Genomic DNA, 18,581 nt, shown 5'->3' with positions numbered 1-18,581 from the left:
TTGCAGTAAATGATCCAGCAGAGCTGATGAGATTTTGAGAGAATTGGTGCTGGATGCTTTTGGATAGGTTGCTCTTTAAAAGTGTCAGCAGGGAAGCACAAACATCAGGAAAATAAAAAAGATGATTTTTATTTTTCTGCTCTTACGTTGACTTCGGATTGAAGTCGACAACTTTCTGATATCTGATAAACCCCTTAGGTATTTCTGGTTAGATTAAAACAGAGCTGTAGTCCTTATTGACAGCTAATGTATTTACGTTTTAACTCTCATGTGATATTTTTTTTGTCAACATAGTTCAGTAGAGGTTGAACTGTGAAAATTTGGACCTCTATAGAGTTGCACTCTGAAAACAATTGTGGCTCTTCATCTAAACTTTTATCTGATTGGCTAACAAGTGGTGGTGACCACGCATCATTAAATCATACAATAAAGATCATTTAAAAATCAATATTTTCTTTTTAATATAAAATTTTATTTATGCAATACTTAATTCCAATTTACTTGTGTCATTGCCAAAAAATATACATATGGTGTTTATTCAACTTTTTTTTTTACTACGTTCTGGCTTCTCCAACAAATGTCTCATCATTTCTAAGTCTCTAACGTGAAAGGAAGTTTACCTCAGCCAATGAGAAATGATTGCATGCTTGTAGGTTAAAATTGTCACCCAATCAGTAACGTTTTCCCGTGACGTATGTGATGCGCCAGTTCGACCCCGTGAAGCCTTTTGGAAATTTCTTCTGCTTAAACGACTTGCAAAGAGAGAAGTGCAGAGCTGAACTAATAGGCTGTCTGTGTTAATTCAATATTTGGAAGAGGTGACCAACGCAGAATAGCTTAGGAGGCCAATGACCAATCTATTAAAAAACCTTTAATTTGGGATAACTAGCATGACGTGCTACTAGTCGGGTAAGAGGCTAAAAGAGAGCTTTATACAATTTGTAATCAGAATTCAATAACTGTAGCTGTAACTCATTCATTTAGATTCTTCATAGTGTTATCCAAGCAAACTTCCTACTGTATGGGAAATAGCATGCACACACAGAACATTCAAAACAAGCGCCAATATTCTGACTGTCTGAGCAAGCGAATTCAAACATCATGAACTGAAATCAGAAGTAAAATTTCCGATTTACGGTCTGCACTTTCTGCTTTGCTAGTTCTTGAAGATCAAGCGACGATGTAACGCTGCTTGGCGATCCTGTGTGAACTCCTCAGTCTCCTGCTTCTCACCCTTGATTAGAGATTCCTCCTCTGTGTTCTTATACTTTCAGCAAAAACAACCACCTCCCTGTTTAGGGGCTGCGCATACAGCCAGAGTTGTTTGACACGCGCTCTCGTCATTGTGTAATGGTGACTAATGTAGGGTAAAGAAACGCGGCCTTTGATCTTTGCGCTGAATAAAGCTGACTGTGCCTGTCTCGGTGCCCCTCAGGCCTCATTGTCAGCCTGCCAGAATGTCATCTTTCTCCCATCACTGAATATAAAGCTGTGGAATACATCATGCAAATAATCAGGCTGGAAACAAACACAAGCAGTGCTTTGCCCCCCAAAGGAAGAGGAAGTCGTCTCTAATGAGCGGGGTAAAATTGGAATATTCATCCCGACGCAGAAATGACTGACTGATTCCCTCCTCTCTAAAGCCGCTCCACCCCACTTGTCTCCTGTTCTCCCACTTTTCATTTGCAGTTCTATCAGTCCTATTTCCTCTAATGCTCCGACTTCCTTTTCTTCTTCTGTCTTCCCGGAACATCCTGATTCAGAGGTTACGCCCCTGGATCACAGTCACAAATCTGCCTTTTTTGACCCATTAATGAGAGAGAGGAATAGTTGTTCCACCTCGAAAGTATGTAGACAAACAGAAACAGAGATCTCTAAATTTAGGGAAGAGTTTCCTTCCCCCACATTCTGGATTTAGTCATATTAGTTTGACTGTCTTTGGTCTCAAAGGTATATTATAAAGTAAAATATTTTTTATTGGTTTTAATTATTTGAATATTAATATTAAAGTCATTTTTTATGTAAATTAAGGCTCCTTCTCATTCTGGGTAATTAAGAAAAATAAAATGGTATGGGAAATTTCCGGATGGATGTTTGAAATATTTGTCCATCCTTTCATTCTTGAAACCTGACAACTGGAGAAGTATCAGTCATAAATTAATAGCAAACTTTTTAATTTAAGTTTATTTGAAAACTCTGTATTACACGCCGGAGCCTGTGGTATCGCTGTCCAGTTTTACTCTGTGGACAGGCAGACGTCTGTAACTAAAATGATGAAAAACGTAAGTTAGCAGAGGAAGATGAACTACATGATGTGCCTCAGGCAGAGGCTGGATGATATAAGAGGGGAGGGATTTTGTTTCTCTCTTGACCACCTTTTAACAGTGACCTAGTAAAGGGGAAATAAATCTTGAAAGAAAGTTTACATGTACCTGCAGAATGGGCTTTTTTCTGCGTGTCCTAAAATTACATCTAGAGCAGTGTGAGAGAAATATTTTCAAATGGATGTATTTATATCAGCCAGCAGATGTACAGTTAGCTCATTACGCTGTGTCTATGAGTACAGTTGTATGGTTTTGGTTTTGACACAAATGTCAACATCAAAACATGTTTTAAGATGTTTCTGTAAGACTGAAGGACAATAGATAAAATGTCTCTGACTCTTTACAGGCTTTTATTGTGAAATACTTCAAATTCTATAGATTTTTCACAAAACGACCCATGCTGCCGCCAACAAAACGACAAAAAATAAAGAAATAAATAATAATAATTCTGGCCTAAAATTGTAAGGGGCCATAAGGAGAGATTTGTTTTTGGTTCTCTCATCCTGTTTGGGGAACTCAGATGTGGACCAAAAGTGCAAACTCTTGTCTGCCTAGATATTCCAAATATTGAGATAAAAACCACAATATTTAAATGTCACCAATCATTCAGATGATTTTAACATTCTACTTATAATGCAGATGTATGTTTTGTAAAAATGTGTGTACCATCAAAATCTCCATGTGTTTTGTACATCAGAGATCCTTGAGAGCCGGTGTTCTGTACCGCGTCTCCTGGTTCAGCACACCTGAATCAAATAGCTGAATTGTCTCCTTAGTACATGTTGAAGTTCTACAGATTCATGCTAATGACCTAATTATTTGATTAAAGTGTGCTGAAGCAGAGATGCATCTAATATATGCAGGACACAGGCCTTAAGGGAATTTAATTTGACACCTGCGTTTTAGAAAATGAACAAAACTACATTTTAGTTTGGATTTTTTTTTTTTTTTTCATTTTTTTGATGCATTTCACTCTTTGGCATATACTGTTCCAGCTTAAGAGCTGTTGTAAAAGTTTTGGTGTCATACAAGGAAGGCATTTGAAAGCAGGTGGTGTATTAAACACACACACACATATGGGCGAAGGGCATTAGGAACAGGCAAGCTGGTTGTGATAACGAGGGAACAGCAAGAGACAAGAGGGGTGTTAGTGGCAGGTCGAGCTGCCTGGAGGCTGAAGATTAAAGAGGGCATTTTAATCAAGCAGAGAGTGAAGAGAAAAAAAGTGTCAGCTGAGACAGCAGATACAATCAACTTCTGTGCTTTCTGCAGCTCAGGTAGCGCTGAAGTTGATAAAGTTTCTGTTTGCAAAGTGCTAAAATTAAAACCTCATTTTATTCCAAAAGGTTTCATAGGTAGACTATGTTTTTCTTTTTCACAAAGTTAAATCTTTTATTTGCTGGATCTTCAGAGTGAGAGGCTGTATACACCTGAATAGGTTGCTAGTCCATCGCAAGACATGGAGAATATATCTTTTTAATTGGTTTTACAAGTTTGGTTTGGTTTGTACATTTATGTCACTCCCAAGCTAATTTTTAGGGGATTCCAATGTTTTCTTGATGAGGAGGAGTATAGTCCCTCCTTCCTGAACTCTTCCAGGAAATGGCAGAACTCCTGACTCTATCTCTTAGGTTTAGCCAGCCACTTTACCAAGGAGTTCATTTCATCCACCTGTATGTGGGACATCAGTCTTTTGGTCACAATCCATACCTTTGTCATATAAGCGATGGCTGCAATTTAGACTGGCAACTCATCACGACCGATTAGAGCCTCATCCACTTTAGAGGAAGAGGCTCTAATCTGTCTATTAATCTCTTGAGTCATTCCATCGTAACTGTGAACCGGACAAATGGGCAGACACAGATTTCTATATTTGAAAATTAATTCATTGCCATTTTCTGATGTATTCATGCTAAATTAACACATTTTCATCATCTTTTTTTTTTTTTTAAGAAATATTATCCCCCAGGATACATTGGCCTGTTTGGGGTATAAAAAAAATTACACTTTTGCATGTTTTGTAATAAGTTATGAAACACATTTTAAAGTGTTGTAAACAATGAACCTACCTTGTTTTTGTATATTTTTGCATTTCAATTTTTAAAAAAAATACCACAAATCGGTATCAATTAAATTTATGGAGCAGCAATTAACGGATGTCTCAAGTTGGTTAACAAAAAAAATTAAATTCAACCCTATCATTCTTATTAAGCATCCATGTAGGGACAGTGGATTGGTAAAACTCTCCTTTAACGGGGAGAAACCTCCAGCAGAACCAGAACCTAACTCAGTACAGAGGTCAATATGCCACTACCCTTAAAAAAAATCTGCACCGAAATACCCTGAATTCATACATAATAGACAATAAATTAAAATAATCCACATTTGAGGGTAAAATAAAGCTTAAACAATGTTTTAATAGTGATTATAATACTAATGACTCAAAATCAAATTTGAGTGCAGCTATTCTTCTTTTGTACTTGTGCTTTAGTTTTCTTTAGTCTTTTGACCAGCTTTATTTTGCATGAAATATATCATAATGCTTTTGAAATTCACCCCTCTGACATGTTTGAGTTTTGAGTTAACCCATTTTAGTTGCTAAAAGACTGAAATTATTCAGAAAATATTTATAAATGTTCATATTCAAGTTAGAATCTTAACAGATAAAGTAAATCACTCCCATTTAAATTAATTTTTTAACCGTTTATTCCAAATTGCTTCCTTGCTGCATCATCTTCACTGGTTTGAACTATTGATGTTTTTTTTCACTTGTAACATTTGTTGAACGTTTGAGTCTTTTTATTGCAAGGGTTGTGCCTCAACACAAGTCTTTGCGTTGCCATTAATGACATCCATGGGGGACAACGATGTTGTTGTCACTCCCATGAATGAATATGCAGCAGATGAAATTATCTCTCTGGGGTTCTACAGAGTGAATTTGAATTACAAATTCTAATGTGGATCATTTTAATAACTGTTCTGTTGTAAAGTCTCATAATCCAACCTGAGCTTTATTATGTAGCAACGATGTGGTGTAGAATCATGTAACTCATTGTCTGGGACGTGTTACACCGATTGTCATTAAACTTCAAGATAATGCAGCTTCTACTGGCTCGCTCAGTTGTAGTGTCCAACCAGATTTATCACATAGATTATTTTCTTCATTGTGGCTCCATCCCACACCGATAAGATCTGTCAGGAGCCTGAACACAATGTGCTCCTGTACTTAAAGATTAGAGAATAATTGATTTAGTGGATGTCTTTGCCAGGCTGCGTAGTTGGAAAAGGATGAAAAGCTTCGATGCACAAACGTCTTTGCTAACTTTGATCAAATATTTGCTCTCTTTCCTCCCGCTACAGATTTGCTTTTGTGTCATTGCCTGGAGGAAACTTCTGATCACATTTGTTATGCATAAATATGCGACAACAGCAAGCCCACACCCTTGATTTCTCAGTATGAATGCCTGATTCTGTGCTCGCTAATAATCACGTGTCTCTTATAAGGCACTAATATGTTGAATATGTAAAACGATTCCTCTTTTTTTTTTTTTTTAATGTCTCCAGAGCCCGTCTTCATCCCACATTATGTGTGATTATAATGTGCTAATGGCATTGATTAACTCTCGTTTGAAGTCATTTTGTAACCACGCAGTTTTGGTAAACTAATTTGTAAGTATAAGTCCGATTGGGATTTGATTAAACCAAGAGGAAGCCTGTGTTTAAAAGAAAAAAAAAAAAAAAAAAAGTTGTTTACCTATTTCATGACAAAGTTTGTCCACACTAGGAAAGAGATTAATCTTATTTTGTATTAACCTCTGGACAAAATGTAGACAACATGCAACATTAACTTTTACCTCCTTCAGCTTTTAGTTTTTGATGTTTTCACATTTTCCTGGCACACAGTGAAATTCAAGAGAAATTTCATGAGATTGAGCTAGCATTTTTTTTCTGCTTGATATTTCCACTTCCATAGAGCGCATTATTTAGTTTACACCAAACATTTTTTTTCCATTTCCTCCAATTTGGAAAATCTCTTGAAAATTTCCAAAGTGGTCGATGTGAGAGGAAACCAGGCAACACGGGGCTGGCAGGACAAAAGGGCTTGCAGTTCTAGTTTTTTAAATTGCTGCTGTTGTAGGTCCCCTGATTGTACCGTAAGGGCTTTAAAGACTTATTTTAGCATCCTGTGTTCTTCAATGGAACTTTGTTTGGATGACAAGACCTATGCATATTAGCTGTTGCTTTGAAAGAAGTTACAAACTACTTTACAAACCGAGTAATTTCAAATTCAGATCTATGTAAATCCCCTACAAGTTGGATATGCTGCTAGAAATTTCCTTCTGAAAGACCTCCCTCAGCTCTGAGTCTCATCATGATGTTCCCATTCATTTCAACAGTCAGGATCATGCAAACAAAATGCAAACCTCCCTCAAATGCTGGACAACGATATCCTAATCTACTATGTGATGCAGCTGCATGTATGTTTTGGTCATTTAAAGTAGGAATAAAAGTTGGGATGTCCCAGAAGCAGCTTCACTACATTTAACAAAAAGAAAATGTTTAAAAAATGTAAAATAGTTCTTTTTTTACCCCAGTTTTTTTATGTAAACCTGTATTTTTCAACTTTGACATTCAATATTAATGTGTCTAAATATGCTAAGAATTATACAGGCTTTTTAACGGTTTCTGTCATGATTATCATCAGTATTTTGTGTTTACTTAACTTGAGACGATTGAATATGCATCTGAGTTTTTTGTTTGTCTTCTTGTGCTTGAGGAATGTTAGAACGATTTGTCAAAAGAAAAAAAAATCAAAGCTGAAACCAAGCTTAAACCTGCAAAATGACAATGACCCAAAACATACCAGTAAATCCGTCAAGTATGAAAGCCCTCGAACATCTCACAGCTAAAATCTCAGTGTGGTGAACCTTCCCCATTGCAATGCTAATGACTTGTTACTCAAAGGGCACAACATTATCTATCAGAAGACGGGGTGTCCTAACATTTTCCTCTGAATAAATTTTTTTCTAAGCATCTTAAACGATTATATCTATGCCTTAAGTGCAGTTAAATCACTCTCTTGATATGTGAACATTTCTTTTGAAACAACTGAACATATTCACACTACTATTTGTTAAATTCCATAAAATCTGTTACATTTTTAATACATTTCATGACTTCAGCAACCACAATAAAAAGTTTTAATTCGATTGCAGCCAAGTATAAAATTTTTTACCTTGTTTTTTTTATAAACAGCTAATGTCCAAACCAATCTCCATCTCATAAAACATGGTTAATTACAGCAGAATCTGTCAGTGAGGGAAACTAAATTACTGTCACTAATTACTTTTCATGGCAACTATCTCCCGCAATAGTAAACCAGCAGCTCCAGTGATAATATGCAATCAGTTTATCTGCGCAGATCAGGGTTCAGCAGATGTTCGGTACCTGGCGAGACGCGCACGGCAACGAACGGTGCCAAATTAAGTTTTCTTGTGATTTCGGTTAGAGGCAGAGAAGGAGGGCTTCCGTCGCAGTCCCTTTGGTGACTTGCTGGACGGTCATTACTAAATCTTCACACTCACGTGGGAGAAGACATGAGTGGATGGCGAAGGGTTGAAAGGTTGAGATGCATCAATGGGGGTCAATTTTATAAAACGCAAGGGGGTCAGCGTCAAAGATCGGTACAGGGTCAAGTCAGTAATGGGAACCATTTTTCATAAAAGCGCATTTCTCAGCCCGGTCTCTGAGGCGGGTGTGAGAGGGAAGTGGTGAACCGCAGGAAATGGCATTTCAATGTGTGTAACCTCTCGCCTCGCAACGTCCTCCTCTTGACAGCGAATGGCAGGTCCTTCTCATCTCTCTCAAGCTGCCTCGTATATCACTTACAGCTCCGGCCCACCTCTTCGTCCCACGAGACGGCGGAGCGAGCGAGAGGGAAGAGAGCAGGTGGTGTGGGTGAACTGCTCCTCAATCTAGCAGCTACTCAACAATCAACGAGACATCTATCACCTGGTCTGAAAGTAATTTTGAACCAACTGACACGCATGCGCTTGCATCTTGAGCCTGCGATATAGATGGATTGTTGATGACTGTCGCTCAGCTGCCTTGAACATTAAAAGAAAAGAAAGAAACTGGGCACATGGACTCCCTTTTGTTGTAAACGGCACAAAGGAAGACTGCAGTGGAGTCGCCCTCTTTAATCTTGACACTGTGACCACATGGTGGCACTAGCAGCCAAAACCAGTGAGACAAGAGAAGGCACATGGAAATTAGGAGAGTAATATCTACCATAAACACTAACTTTACCTAAGATTAGGTGGATTCTTTTAAAAGAATGAACATAAACATACTGTAAAAGACTTTGCTGAGCTGTTGATTAGCGCTAAACATTTCTAAAAACTGAAGGAGGAAGCGGCTGATTGATTCAGGTCACGTTTGAGCCTAAATGTCACCGGCCAGAGAGCAGCAGGTTAATTGAAGACATCTTCTCCTGGTGACCTGATTCACTGAGCAGGAAGACTTCTTGGCCAGCGGTTAGTCTGGTACTCCCTTCACTCTCCCGACTTGAATAATGCACGTTTGTATTCTTTCCCTCTGTGCTTAGATTTGTATTCAACTCGTATTCATATCTCAATAGACAGATTCACATTTTGTTACATCGCAAGTAGATATGTATTTTATTGGGACTTTTATCTGACTATCATGTAGTAGCACTTAATTGTTTGTTAGAGAACACTGGTGAACAAGCACCATCACAAAGACGAAGGTCAGGGTGAAAGACGTGGAGTGATTTAAAGCAGAGTTGGGCTCTAAAACATTATCACATATCGGACTACATGGCTGTTTTCGTCAACAATTTAATTTAGGATTAAAACACCCATTTGTGGGACTTTTTATTATAGTTTTCTTGTTGAATCTTTTCCTTAAAATAAATAATTTATTTTTCTCAATGCTGTCTTGAGTTTAAGCTGTTTTTGCAGAGGAATTGCACAAATTTCCGTTTGCATACAGCTGCGCAAACATACCCCAAAAGAAAGGCAGCTGTAATTGCAGAAAAAAAGTCATTCCACACAGCAAGGGTTCAATATAAATAAATAAATGTAAAATGCTATTTTCAAGGAATATCAATAATTTGGCAACACATGAGATGACACAAGACGCAGCAGTTTTTAAATAGGTTCGCAGGGCTTTGCAAAACCTTGAAGCCCCCATTACTGTTATTAGCCGTTATCCCGCTTTAGCAGCAGGAGCATTCTCAGAATCAATAATATTTTGAAGTGTCTCTTTTTGTAACAGGGCATGTTACAAAAATATCATTGTACCAATTGCAGTTTGGTTTCCATTTAGTCTCTTGAACCATATTACTATTTACTCTGCGTTTTAGTCGAAAGCTCTGCAAGACTGACACATGGGTGGAATAACAAAAGATTATGAAGCTGGGTAGTGAAGCCTCCTGAGGATTTGCTGCCATTTTCACACACGGTTTGAGTCTGATTTTTCGTTCTTGACATTGGAAAACAAAATGCTTACACTCAATTTGTAATAATTAGCAGTGGGATACATGGCTTACATATACGGTGACTAATAAATTCATAAAGAAAATTCAGTTTCTCTAAACTGATGCCGTTTACCACAATTTGTTATGTAATCTTAAAAGAAACTCAACCTGTATTGATGTAAATTATAGCAAAATGGCATCATATTCTGAAATATCAGAGCAGTTGGCCGTTAACAATTTTGAGCCAAAAAAAAAAAAAAAACATCTGAAAGTTGGTAAATAAAGTCAGGGAGGTTGTAGACGTTTTTTCCAGTGAGGTCTGCTATTTTTTATTTTTTTTTGCTAACATAAATAGAATTGCATCAAAAATAAATGTCTTATTTTTAAACTTCTACTGGTGTATAAATAAATCAAATAGTGAGAGAAAAATAATTTCAGTCACTAAACACTAAATGTTCACTCTACAGGAGCGAAACTATTTTTTTCCATTAGATGGAAAAAAATAGTTCAGACCTCCACATACAAGTTTTCAAAAACAATTTTTATTGCTGCTGTTCATATCTGCCCACCTTTTCTCTTTGCAGAGGGAAATAGTCCCAGTTCTGACATTAATTTCCATTAAAAATAAAACTGAAAAAAAAATCCAATTACTTAATTACAATTGGTAATTTTTAAAGGATTGCTGCCTGAGCACTCAGCATGTTTTTATTTCTCACCTCTTACCTGGTTTTCTAAAGCTACATAAAAGCTCCTCATCTTCACTGAGGATGAGGAGGAATCATAATTTTCATATTGCTTTTATTTTGTTAAAGTGATATATTTTTGTAAACTCTGGAACTTAAAAAAAAAAAAACTTCTGGACGTTCTATACATAATGTTTACTTCTATATTTCTTTTTTGTTAAAGTCTGTTGATATCAAACCAAGAATTGTGCCATCAAGCTGGACTGTAGGTGGCAGTAGCGGTCAGTAAGTATAAGCAGAAACACAAAGTAGTGTCTGCTTTTACTGGGATGCAGATGGCAGTCAGAAGTAGAGGTGGAATTGCATGATGTAATATGTTTTGTGAAAAGTTTTCATGAAATAATATAAATTCACCAGGAAAACTAACATGTTTATGATCAGTTTAGAAAAAAACTGACATACTAATTAAACAACATGGGAAACAAACTGAACAAACATGAAAAGAATGCTTCACCATGCAGTGTTTGTACTTATAGCTAATATCTATTTCAGAATAAATATAATTTTATCTGAACACCTAGTAACGTGTTGCCTTGTCTGTTTGCTTCGTCATCATTCTCTGTTCAGAGAATCAAATCTCAACCCTCCCATCATTAAATATGTTAAGGTTTTATGCCCACTGCATTGTTTTTGTTTTTTTTTTTGTTTTTTTTTTGCTTGTACCTCATTTTGTTCCGGAGATTAGTCTAAAGCTGTTCCTCTTTATAAATATTAATTTGCCTCATCTTCCTTTGCCAAAGCCTGAGGCGTCCGGCGCAGGTGTTATGTGAACAACACGGCGGATGGCGAGCGAACCGCCGCATGTGCAGGAAGTCGTGGTAATGATTGCAGTCCCCAGTGCACTCTGGGTAATAATTATCCCTCGTTTATCATAATAGCAGGTAAACGCTCTTGCTCGGATGCAACGCTGCACCTAGTGAGACACCGGCAATAGATCTGCACTTATTTATTTTTTTTTTTTTGTCCACCTAAACCAGCCAACTTGGGTTTATACACATAAAAGAAATGTATTGGAAATCAATTAAAAGTAAATAAGACCTCCTTAACATAGTTTGAAACTCTCCTTTTGCTGGTTGCATGAATGAGGGGGTAAAAAAAAAAAATCAAGTGGCATATTTATTACATAATTTGTGTGGACGGGTAAGATTTTTGCTAATAGAGACTTCTTGAGTTCTTTTGAGTCAGCTTATAAAATAACACAAACACCAAACCCCGAGGCAAAGTCTTTACCATCTCAGTAAAGAAGCTCAGAGATAAAACAAACAGTTCAAATGACCTTTGAAAAGATCCCCATCTCTCAGTTCGCCCACGAAGAAGCAAAGCAAGAAAGAAACAAAGCAGGGAGAAGTCTATTTCAGCAGGGGATAAAAGTGGAATCCCAAACTGTGGTAATTGTGCTCCCTATTCAGCCGTCCCTTCCCCACCCCAACGCTCTTTTTTTTTTTTTAAGCAGCGCTTTCTGCTCCATTTACGCCAGCAAGTTTGTGTATGTCGAGTAGGAGCAGCTGCAGAAATGGGAAGGTGCTTTTAAACCTACGTTTTCTAGTCATGAATTTATAGAACGGTTCTTCTGTTTCTCAGATGTTGCTTAGATACAGCAAATAAGTTGTACTGCAGTGTAAAAAATATATATGAACCATTCAGTACAGCTTAAATCCTGGGAGAAATTTTACAAGTGTGTCTCACACATTTACAGTTGTTGGCCAACACCTCACGGTCATTCATTCATGTTGCAGAATCAAGCAAACATACAAAAATACACAGGAAAAACATGAATCTAAAAAGTGTGGCATGCACCTTTTACACCTATTTCTATAACTCCACTCAGCAAAAGGCCTCCACCAATCAATCCATCATCTGAAAAATGGAAAGAATGTCTTGATGCTCAATTCCAGTTTTTGCCTGGTCATCCATACTACTAATTATGGGAACACTTAAAAAAAAACAGCAAATTTACCTGCTGTGAGAAGGCAGCCAAATACACACCTCAGATTTTTAAAATGTAAAACATGTTGAAAACCACATTCTTATGGTGCGTTCACAAAAAAGCATTACATGCATCAAAAACCCGCCTGATGCTCCAAGTTCGACGCGTGTGCACTTTGAATGCAGACGCTTGACGTTTTGCTCCACACCTAACATTTTGCGCGTCCGATTTACATTCAAAGTCTACGTGGACTTTGAACGTCCACGTAGACGCGCGTCAAGCTGATGTGTGTCAGACACTTGAAACGCGCCTCCACATAGACTTTGAATGTAAACCAGACGTACCTGACGCTCAAAACGCTTTTGGTGTGAACGCACTATTATACTTTCTGTGCACTTCACAATATTACGTCTCAGTCGAGAATAGATTAGAATAGAATAGTCCTTTCTTAATCCCACAATGGGGAATTAACTTTTTACAGCAGCACAGCAACAAAATATATCACTTTTAATATGAAAATATCTAAAAGACAAACACCTAAGCAATCTGAAATATTTTAATAACATACCCATAGATAAAATCAAACAAAAATTACGTAGAATCTTGAAAATCTGGGTGATTTTTAAATACAGAATAAACAGAATATCTTATTATTCATGTTAATTACACAGTTCTGCTTAACTCGCATGCAGTGACATGATGATAAAAACTGCGATGGCAGTCTAAGATGTTCATGACAATGAAAATGCAGCTGTTCTATAGCGGTGAAATAAAGACATTTGTCCTGTACTTCTAAGTCCTAATTATTAACTTTGCGCTGTTTGTTGGGGGTCCAAGTCTCTTCCTGGAATATCTCTAGGTTAGGAGCAGTTGCTTGGCAACAGCACTAATGGAAGTTACCAGCGACTGGTAAACATCTCTCCCCAAATGTCAAAATGTTCCTGTTAATGAGAGGCAGCATGTGAGTAAGAGCTTTTTAGGACTTTTCTTTCACCTGGGGTTTTTCACATCCTTCCGGTCGCCACTGCGTCGCCGTTATTGCCTCCCCGTTAACAAGCATGAAAAGCGGCATGTTTCGATGCTTTTTTTTTTTGTTGCTTTTTTTTTACTCCTTCGGTTGTCTAAAAAAAAAAAAAACTGAATACACGTTCACGCGCCAAATCAGTCACTTAAAGCTGAATAACTTTACAAGTGGCTCTTCTGGCTGGCTGTGTGAAGGCATTAGCTAAATGCTTATTTGTGTTAAAAGCGGTGCTACAACAGGGCATTTCTTGGCTCACAAATTTGATATGTAAAATGGCTTCACATGATGCAACCAATTAAATTTGCTGGTGTGTGTGTGAGTGGAATGCGAGGCAGGGATGAAATCCAGACACCTCTCACTTGGGCCCTTATTAGCTATGCAAGGCTTTGAACGGGTCTTTAACCTCGGCGTTTAATCATATAATTAACAATGATGGAAAAAAACCGGCTAACACCGCCATCCTACTCTAAACATTGTCCTCCAAAACATTGTCTAGACCTCATGTTTTCACAGACAAACACATTTTTCGTGACCTTTAAGACACGGAGAGGGTTTGCTACATTGGGCATTAGCTTCTCATTTAAACGTGTGCCGATCCGAATTAATGCATTGTTGGTATGCAGCTCTTGTACGTTAGCAGGTTTGGCACGCCGTGGCGATGTGTAGATCTGAGGAGCGGCAGGACTCGGCGTTGCCTGTTGTGATAAGTATTTAGATTTTATTCACTGTCACATTCGTCCCTCCTCACTCTCTCCTCTGCTGGCTGATTACCTGCTGCTGGCATTTAAGGAGCATTTGGAGGTTGCAGCCTCTCCCGCTCTGACGGGCCACACATCAAGCTGGATGAGAAGCTGTTTACAACAGCCTCATTTTAATTGCTCATCAAATTATTGGCTAAATGACGAGACATGGGGAAATTGCAGTGGACATATGGATTCAGACAGTGGCCATCAAACGCTGCCCCAACACTCGGTTTAGTGATTTTAACCATTCAACTACAATCATTAATCAGTTTTTCAGGTTATTTTTAAGGTTGTATAATGTATTAAAATGTCAATCAACAGATTCCAGTTTTTCCCCTTTCTTTTCTTTTCTTTTTTTTTTTTTACCAGTCTTTTATGCCACAGGACTTTGATGTACAGTTTCATGTAAACATGGAACCAGCTGGTCAGAATTGATAAAAAGATGATTCATTGAAAGCCTTACAGGTTTGGTGGCAGCATCATGCTGTTTTGTTTTTAAAGTTAATAGAAAATGGGTGATTTTATTGTAAATTTTGCCAACATTGTATTCCCTGATTGCTGTCTGTGGGACTTCTGTTTTATAAAACGCTTTGAGTGAATGAATGAATTCAAAGATTTAAGGAAAAGAGAAAAAAAACAAGCTGTATAGGACATAAAGTATACCAATGCTTCCCCTCCCCCACCTGTTGCTGCGCTCTACCTTCCTGTAAACTGCTTGGAAGAAACTTTTCCTTCACCAAGTTGTATTGAAATATTTTTGGTTGTAAGAAAACATGGACCGTCCTGGTGGGGACTTCTCCCTCGCTCCCTTACAGTGTGAAACCTCGGAGCCGTTTGCCTTCAAGCAGTCAGCTTGTTCAACCAAAAGCATCGTGTTGTGTTTACCCTTCAGAGGAGGCGGGCTGATTACGGCGTACTTAGAATTTATTGACGAATCATCTCTGAAAGCCTCAGCGTCCGTCATTTGCGCTAACGTTTTCTATGATAATGATGCCTCCCCTCTGTTCTCCAGACTTTATATTCAGCAATCAACTGAACTTATTTAGGCTGTCTCCTCGGGAGCGGGAGGGAATTCAGGTTTTAATTTGCTGGGACGGGGGGATGATTTGAGACGACCTTGGATGGGGGAGAATACAATGTCCCTATAAGGAACCCGAAACTGTGAGCTGGTGGTTGTTACAAACGCCAGAACACAAAGCAACAGATCTGTCATCCATCAGCAGTGTAAGCCATAAAGAAACTGTCAGGCTGTACATTCAATCTGTACTCCTGCAGCTGCTGCACTATATGTAATGCAAATTGATTTTTTTTTTTTTAATCTTTTTTCTTTTAAGGTGAACGCACAACTCTCATCAGTTTCCGTTCGAGAAGTGAGCGGAGATCATCTGTGACAAAGCCTTACAGAAAGACGATCTCTTTGGGGGGGGAAAAAAGAAAATCTCTGGAATCAACTCCCCGGTAAGTCTAAAAATGAGCATCAGCGCACCGTTTCCAAAAATAAAAAATTCCCTTTTTTTTTTTTTTTTTTTTGCTTTTTAGACTTTAGCCTCGACACCAATTATCATTCAAGTACGCCACTATGCCGGGAGATTGCTTTCAATCAGACTTTTGTGTAAAACTTTGATTGAAAGAAAAATGGAACGGCAGACATGTAATCTCCTTGGTAGGGGTCTCTTCCCATAATGCATCATGAATCATACCTAGTGAGGCAGCAGATCATCCAAATCTGAATCATCCAGTTTGAATCACAGCAGTCTATAGAAAATACATCACGATCAAAAAGGGAATTATTTTTTTGGGTGGATGACTTTCTAGATGGTTTTGTAATGCATCATGTTGACTCCTGATGTCTATAATCGGGTGGGGGATAAAAGCCAGTTTGGATAGGACAGGATGTACAGAGACACTCTTCTGTGAAATGGAAGAAAAATCTGTATGGTCGCTTTCTGAAGGAATTTTCGATTAACTGAGATTAAGTCAGTACTGTTTATTATAATATGTATATTTGACAAAAAAAGAAAAAAGGCAGAAGTTCTCAGATGGAAACCGGCTGTTTTCTTAAATGATCCCACACATGGAGGCGACCCCGTCGTGAACCGAACATTGATAATGAAAAGGCTTGACATCAGACAAAACTCATAAACTTTATGTAATAATTATAAATTCAAACTAATTGCCAAATACAGAGGTGGAGGTGATGTGATAAGGGTTTATTTTGAATGTCAGGACCTCACATGTCAAAAATAAAATGTGTGAAGCTACGTAGAGTAATCATGTTAAGTACTACAATACGGAACTGTACGTACATCTAAATATGTATTTAAACAGAAGTAAATATTACTGAAGTTAAAATGACTACTCTATTCCACAGTCTTCAATTTGGTTGTCTCTACTGCTTGTATAAATTTTCTAACAGTTTTTCTTTCCACTTAACTTTCCATTCAGTTGTTTTGATAGCGACCTTACGGTTCTCAGGTGTTTTACAACTGTGAAGTTCACCAGTCTTCTTCATGATTATTTAGGCCACAAAATGCTCCAACATTTCCATCTTAAAAATAATTATTTTATTGTTATTATGTAATATCTGGTTTTCCGAGAAAATTATTTTTGGGTTTCCATTAGCTATAATTAGATATAAAATTGAAATTCATGTGTGCAGTTACTCAATATTGAATTACCGAATAACATTATAATTATCGAGATTCATCTGCAAAGTGCCTTTTTTAAATATTAGCAGAAAAAATATGCAGATCTGCTCAGTTTAGATTTTCCATTCACTAAAAAATGTTTTTTTTAGTGAAAAAACTTTTTTTTTTTTTTTTTTTGCTTTACCACAAAAACCGTAAACGTAAAAGAAATCAACACTTTCAGCAGCTCGTCTGTTCCAGCCGGTGGCCGAATTCACTGCAGTTATTCTGCAGAATAACTGCAGAATAACTGCAGTTATTCTGCATATACTAGTCAACATAGTATATGTTGACTAGTATATGCCATAGTATATGTTGACTATGTTAAAGTAGTCAACATATACTACTTTAAAAGCCGGAACCCCAAGCAGAATAACTGCAGTGAATTCGGCCACCGGCTGGAACAGACGAGTGGCTTTGTGTTCCTAACGAACCAAACGAGACGCGTCCTTCTCACCGACAACCGCTTCTCCGTTTCAAACCCGGTTTGCGGCGCCGTCGAACAACAAGCAGAATATCAAATCTGACCTCTGAGGTTCGGATTCGTTGACACCTGCTTTTTCACTCTGGGAATCTTGGAGGTAATTGCTTTCGAGAGGGTCCCTGATCCATTAACGCCACGTGCTGCTTCCCAAAGCTGGAAACATGATATGTATTTGACACATGTCCTCTTTTCATCTTCTTTTATGTCAGAGCTGCTTTTGTGATGTTGTTTATTTGGGGTAGATGTTACTTTTCAGTTGCAACCCTCAGGGAAGGTTGACTGATTTAAAAGTCCACATTATGATTTTTCTCCCCAGGGTTCACATGCTTCATCTACACTTATGAGCAAATCCCTTTTTTTTTTTTTTTTTTTTAAATTTGTGTTTTACTTGGATAAGCTGGCAAAATAACATTTTAAAGATATACATTTGTTTGCTTATATTGCGGCGTACCCAATTTCTTTGTAATTATATCAAAGAAGCACAGAGACAATATAAACACTGGGAGTCCAATTTAATATTCACTGAAAAATGAGTTCCACTAAAGGGGAAAATATGCAACACAGTCTCTTTTGCTTCAGGAGATTTATGTAGAGCATAACTACTTCAAAACTTTTGTTTCCATTTTCTTTTAACCTTTTTGCACATCTTGTCATTTGCAGCTACAAATTCCCGTGTTTTGTGGTGGACAGTTTTATTACATTTTTATGAATTTATTAATCTGATACTCGTGTCATGTCATGTTTTCATTTGAATGTCACCAAATGGAGCTGTCTGAGCTGCAAACCCAATGCTCGCTGCTCCAGAGGTGATGTTTTCTGCAGCAGAACCAGACCATCTGTCAGGAGTTTATGATTCTTTGTACTTGGCATGAAAACGATGTGTTGACTCTGTCTCACAGAGTTTTTTACTCTTAGCTTTTACTCTGACCTGGTTGGTTTTGTAAGCTCTCGTATCTTTGCCGCATGGTGGTAATAAATCTGACAGGAATTTTTTTTCTCTCCCCATTTCATTGGGATTTTATGTGATGGACCAACATAAAATCAAAATAACTTATAATTAAAAAAAAAAAAAAAAAAAAAATTATCCCCAAAATATGTTGCTCCCACCCCCCTATTTAAAAAAAGAACATCTGCGGGGTGGGTTTTCC

General features: G+C 37.6%; 1 long non-coding RNA gene across 2 annotated transcripts in view; it reads left to right on the top strand.

Moving 5' to 3' along the window:
- LOC106948931 (uncharacterized) overlaps positions 1 to 18,581 on the top strand; it is a 143,691-nt gene that overhangs the window by 74,741 nt on the left and 50,369 nt on the right. For both annotated transcript variants that reach the window (XR_001425290.1, XR_001425289.1), the window contains exon 3: positions 15,597 to 15,720. This is a non-coding gene — a long non-coding RNA (uncharacterized LOC106948931). The remainder of the gene's footprint in view (positions 1 to 15,596; positions 15,721 to 18,581) is intronic.

This window comes from Poecilia latipinna, unplaced genomic scaffold (assembly GCF_001443285.1).
Source record: "Poecilia latipinna isolate Pla-1442-1.1 unplaced genomic scaffold, P_latipinna-1.0 Scaffold314, whole genome shotgun sequence".
Taxonomy (NCBI): Eukaryota; Metazoa; Chordata; class Actinopteri; order Cyprinodontiformes; family Poeciliidae; genus Poecilia; species Poecilia latipinna.
The sequence above is the reverse complement of the archived record's forward strand: the minus strand, read 5'-3'. Positions and strand labels throughout refer to the sequence as shown.